Source organism: Aedes aegypti, chromosome 3, assembly GCF_002204515.2.
Source record: "Aedes aegypti strain LVP_AGWG chromosome 3, AaegL5.0 Primary Assembly, whole genome shotgun sequence".
NCBI lineage: Eukaryota > Metazoa > Arthropoda > Insecta > Diptera > Culicidae > Aedes > Aedes aegypti.
Genome location: NC_035109.1, coordinates 200,221,041 through 200,227,175, shown reverse-complemented (window position 1 = coordinate 200,227,175; position 6,135 = coordinate 200,221,041).

Genomic DNA, 6,135 nt, shown 5'->3' with positions numbered 1-6,135 from the left:
GTGCTTTTGACTGCTGCTGCTGCTTTTGGGAAGGATTCCAATTGGATTTTGTTTGGAGTGCGACTTTTGGCCTACAGGGCTGTTCACGGATCGTTTTTTTTTTTGTCATCAGGTACGTGGTTTTGTTTACCTTTTTGGGATATTTTTTTTCCTGCGAGATTTTTTTATTTTATTTTGAATTGACTATCGGTTTAGTCCCATTTTAATTTTGTTTTTGTGTTGTTTTCTTGTGCATTCCTTTGGAAAGGATGACTTTAACATCGATTGCGGATCCTTACGTGCCATTTTCTATGCCATTCAGCCAGTATCAGGAACAGCTGGAATGGATTTTTAAGCACAATGATTTTCCAGAGGATAGATACAAAACATCTTTCCTAGCGGTTTGCGGTAAAGAAGTTTTTACCGAACTAAAAAGGCTTTTTCCTGGAAAAGATTTTAATGAGTTAACTTACAAACAACTAACTGATGAATTGAAGAAACGCTATGATAAAAATGACTCAGCTGTTGTGCACAGCTATACATTTTGGACGAAGAGGCAGGGCCGGAATGAATCTTTGGAAGATTTTGTAATAACCGTTAAGAATTTAGCGGAACGATGTGAGATTTTAAAGACAGGGCTATTCGCGACATGCTTGTAATAGGAGTAAATGACCCTCAGTTACAAAAGCGATTGTGTGATGAGGAAGATTTGTCTGCTGCAAAAGTGGAAAGGCTGATTTTGAACTCCGAGATTTCAGCAAATAGAACACAAAAACTGAAGCATGATGATGACAGGCGTGTAAGCGTAGTAGCAAGATCCCCGACCGGAAGTTTCGCGTTCTAGGAACAGATTCCGAAGCAGGAGTCGTAGTTTTGACAGGAACCGATCATTTTCGTCCAGAAGTAGGAGTAACAACAAATACCAAGGCAAAAGAGGTTCGGGTGATAAACCAACTTACGTTTGTTCTTTTTGCAAGAAAGCTGGACACACTAGAAAGTTTTGCTACCGTTTACATGGCAAAAGCCCGCGTAAAAGTCAAGCCAGTGTAAAGTTTGTAGATACTCCAAAGCCATCTTCTAGCTCCAAAGCATCCAAAGATTCAGGACTTTTCAAAAGGTTGAAGGTAGACTTAGATTACAATTCAGATGATTCTGACGGCATGCCATGTCTTATGATTTCGTCCGTCAACAAGATCAGTGATCCTTGCTATGTTGAGGCTTTAGTAAACCGGAAACGTTTGACCATGGAGATCGACTGCGGTTCAGCGGAGAGTGTGATTTCAGAGGAGTTGTACCTTCGAAATTTTGCAAGCTGTGAACTGCAGCATTGCAACAAAAAACTTGTTGTGATTGACGGCAACAAACTCAAAGTTGTTGGAAAAATTTTGGTGGAGGTACAGCTCGCTGGGAATCGAAAACAGCTCAGCATGGTTGTTTTACGTTGCAAAAACGATTTTATTTCGCTGGTTGGCCGCACATGGTTGGACGAGTTTTACACCGGTTGGAGAAATACGTTTACCAACCCCCCTTTGACTGTGGGGAACATTGACCTGACTGGCGAACAAAAAGCTGTTGAGGAAGTTAAAAGTAAGTTTCCGACAATTTTTACCAAAGATTTTTCTAGTCCAATAGTTGGTTATAAGGGAGATTTAATCTTGAAGGAAGACACACCCATTTTTAAAAAGGCCTACGAAGTTCCATTACGTTTGAGACAACAAGTAATTGACTATTTGGCAGACTTGGAGAAACAAGGAGTCATCACACCCGTTGAAGCCAGCGAATGGGCTTCACCGGTTATTGCCATCGTGAAGAAGGATCAAAGTATTCGTTTGGTGATAGACTGCAAAGTCTCCATCAATAAAGTTTTGCTTCCAAATACGTATCCTTTACCTGTAGCACAGGATCTTTTCGCTACACTTTCGGGTTCAACGGTTTTTTGTTCCTTGGACCTAGAGGGTGCTTATACCCAGCTGCTTTTGACCGACCGTTCCAAGAGGTTCATGGTAATCAATACCATAAAGGGCCTCTATACCTACCATAGACTCCCTCAAGGAGCCTCATCTAGCGCAGCTATATTTCAGAAGGTCATGGACCAAGTTCTTTGTGGTTTGGAGAACGTTTCAGTTTATTTGGACGATGTGCTGATAGCGGGTAAGGACTTTAATGACTGCAGGAAGAAACTTTTTTTGGTTTTGGAAAGACTTGCCAAAGCCAACATAAAAGTAAATTTAAAAAAATGCAAATTTTTTGTTACGCAGTTGCCTTACCTGGGGCATGTTTTGACAGACAAGGGATTGCTTCCCTGCCCCGACAAAGTGAGAACAATCCGCGAAGCGAAAGCTCCACGGAACGTGTCGGAATTGAAGGCATTTTTAGGACTTGTAACTTATTACTCAAAGTTCATTCCTAATTTGTCCACTCGCATCAGCTGCCTTTACAATCTTTTAAAGAAAAACGTGACGTATTGTTGGACTGACAACTGTGAGAAAGCTTTTAACGATTGTAAAGGATTTCTTTTAAACCCAAACCTTTTGGAATATTTTGACCCGTATAAGCCTATAGTTGTAGTAACAGATGCCTGTAGCTATGGTTTAGGAGGTGTAATCGCTCATTTGGTTGACGACGAAGAAAAACCAATAAGCTTCACCTCATTTTCTTTGAATAACGCCCAGAAAAACTACCCAATTTTGCATCTCGAGGCACTAGCAGTTGTGAGCACTGTGAAGAAGTTTCATAAATTTCTTTACGGAAAATATTTTACAATTTTTACCGATCACAAGCCTCTAATCGGTATTTTTGGTAAAGAGGGTAAGAATTCTATTTCGGTGACGCGTTTACAGAGATACGTTATGGAGCTTTCTATTTACGATTACGATATTGTTTATCGACCTTCTTCAAGGATGGGTAATGCCGATTTTTGCAGTCGTTTTCCTTTGACTGAAGAAGTTCCCAGAGAGTTGGCACGGGAATATGTCAAGAATTTGAATTTTTCCAACGAATTTCCAATCGATTACAAAGAGGTGGCTAAAGAAACTTTAAATGACGACTTTTTACTTACGATTTTAAAATACCTGAAAGAAGGTTGGCCACAAAGGTTGGAAAAGCGTTTTGTCGACGTGTACTCCCACTACCAGGAGCTTGAGCAAATCGAAGGTTGCGTTTTGTTCCAGGATCGAGTAGTGATTCCTGAGAGTATGAAGAACAAAGTACTTAAAATGCTTCATATGAATCACTCAGGGATAAGCAAAATCAAGCAACTCGCGCGGAGGACAGTCTACTGGTTCGGACTGAACAAGGACGTGGAGGACTACGTGAAGAGCTGCGTGATATGCCATCAGATGACTGCGACCACCAAGAAACCTGCCTACTCCCGATGGATTCCAACGTCGAAACCCTTCAGCAGGATTCATGCTGATTTGTTCCACTTTGACAGAAAAGTTTTCCTGGTTGTCGTTGACAGCTTTACCAAGTGGATCGAGTTGGAGTACATGCGGAACGGAACAGATTGCAATAAGGTTTTGAAGGTTCTTTTGGGAATTTTTGCCAGATACGGTTTGCCAGACGTTGTTGTCACGGACGGAGGACCACCGTTCAACTCTGACAAATTTGTGACATTTTTGGAAAACCAGGGGATTTTGGTGATGAAAAGTCCACCATATCATCCTGAAAGCAACGGGCAAGCAGAGAGAACTGTACGGTTAGTCAAAGATGTTTTGAAGAAGTTTTTCCTTGACCCGGAAATGAGGAGTTTGGACGTTGAAGAACAAATTGCATATTTTTTGTCAAACTACCGCAACATTTGCCTAGACAACAAAGGCCAATTCCCTTCAGAAAGATTACTCTCTTATAAACCAAAGACTATGTTGGACTTAATTAATCCCAAGAATAATTTTAAAAACCATTTGACTAACTCGCATGACGAACCTAATTTACACACAGTAAAAGGTAATAAAAAGCCTGATGCCTTTCTACACTCAAAAATGGAGATCTGATTTACTACAAAAACATAAACACCACAGACATCAGACGTTGGTTACCAGCCACATTTTTAAGACAAGTTTCTGATGCTACTTTCCAGATTTCTCTTGGGGGAAGGATAGTGTTGGCGCATAAGCGTCAGCTTAAGCTATCGACAGGCACTATTCGCAGGGGAATCTTAGTTTTCCCAATTGAGAGTGCGAATGCCCCAGTTAACGATTCAGCACCCATTTTGTCGCCAAATCAGGAAGCAGCACCAATTTCGTCATCTTTAGCAAGTCAAGCACCAATTTCGTCATCTGTACATGTTTTGTCATCGTCTCCTGTACGAAGCAATAGTGAAGTTCCTACTGCAAGAAAACGAAGAAGAGAAGAAGAAGAAGAGAAAGATTTCGGAAATGTTTCAAATCCAGATTTTGAATTCTACGGCTATCCGGCCGATTCATTCATATTTTCAAACGATGATCCTGAAGTTAATCAGGAATCAGATCCACTCCCAGTGGTTTCGATAAGAAGATCAAAGAGAAGAAGCAAGAAGCGTAGGAGGAGTGATTTTCTCTACTATTAGTAGATTCGAATTAACTAGTATTTTCTAATTGTATATATTTGTATATTTAGATTTTTGATTACTAAGCATAAAGTGCATTCGAAGATTTTTAATAAGTAGTGAATTTAAAGATAATCTGTTTGAAATAAAATGAACTATTTTCGAACTATAGGATGGAGGAGTTGTAGTAGTGCGAACGCTTGAGAACTCGCTCAGAGTTAGAAAGAGAGTGAGAAGAAATGAAAAAGGGAACTAGGGAGAAACAAAGCTATGTAAGGAACAGGAGAAATACAGAAAGCAGAAGTTTTGTGACTACCACTGAAACTAGACGTGTTTCATTACATCTCGTTATAACTGAAAACTCTAAAATACCTCTCGGTCACAAGTCATATCAAATACAACATTTGAAAATGTAAACTTTTTTTTAGCGAAGAATAAATTAACTCCAAAACCGCAAATCATTCTAGCAAGACGATGCACAAGACGACATGTTTTCTTCCCGTGACTCTACGAGTTTGTTTTCTTGAATTCAATTTGCACCCTACTAGGTTATTAGTATTAGAATACAAGTGAAGAATATGTGCATTGACATTTTATTTTATTGTTGTCTAGTAAGATTTATATGCGACACATAAAATCAAATTTGAAGCAAAAAATCAGCATCTATCTGGTTTCTGCACATAAAATATAATGGAGGTTTGATTTCAGTGTAGTTTGTTTGTTTTATTTGTTTCACGAAAACTTGCTTATTAAACATTTGTAAAAGTTAGTGATCCTTTATAAAGAGATAAGCGGATGTAAAATGGAATGATTTGGCAACTGACCAGTAGTGCTGATTTTGCTCGGCAACGAGAATAATATTGTAACACGGACATGACTTCCTCATTGCTAAAAAGTATATTTTGTTTCGTTATAGATCTTTGAGCTACATATCCAAACTAATAAACAGCCAAAAAATCAATAACTCAAAATCGCATTGACAAAAATTTTAAAAAGAAAAATATTTTATTTTTTGTTTCATGCAAAATTACTTTTATCGAAATAATTTTAAGCGGATTACATTACTCTTCAAGAAAAGTTCAAAACAAACATAACGCATGTTCGTTTGGCTCATACTTTGACAGCTCTCGCTGCTCGATTGGCTCACACTTTGACAGAAATGTTAGCTTCCGCGAATCTCTCTTATAAAGGATTACTAGTAAAAGTATGTCAGCCATTTGAAATAGGCTTGTTCGATTATAATTAATTGTGGCAATGATGCAGTCAAGTGCAAATCTGCATTTGGATAGGAAAACCAGTGTAATTTGTCGCGTAAATGTACATTTGAAGAACTTTGGGTATGGAAACATTTGCTTAGAAACATATTTGGAACCACTGCTTGGTGACCTTCGAAGTGGGGGAAAAATTCTGTGGTAAAAAATACTATTTTAGCTGACTACGCCCATTCTTGAAACTATCATGGAATTTCAGACCAATTTACTATGTTTACGGTACATCCCACCACATTACTGGTACATTTGACAGAAATAATTTACAACAATCTGATTTCGACAACAGACATGGTAAAATCGAGCGCATTTCTGGTCTGCTGAAAAATGCCGGTGCGAGCGCTTAAGTTAACCCCCTAAAAT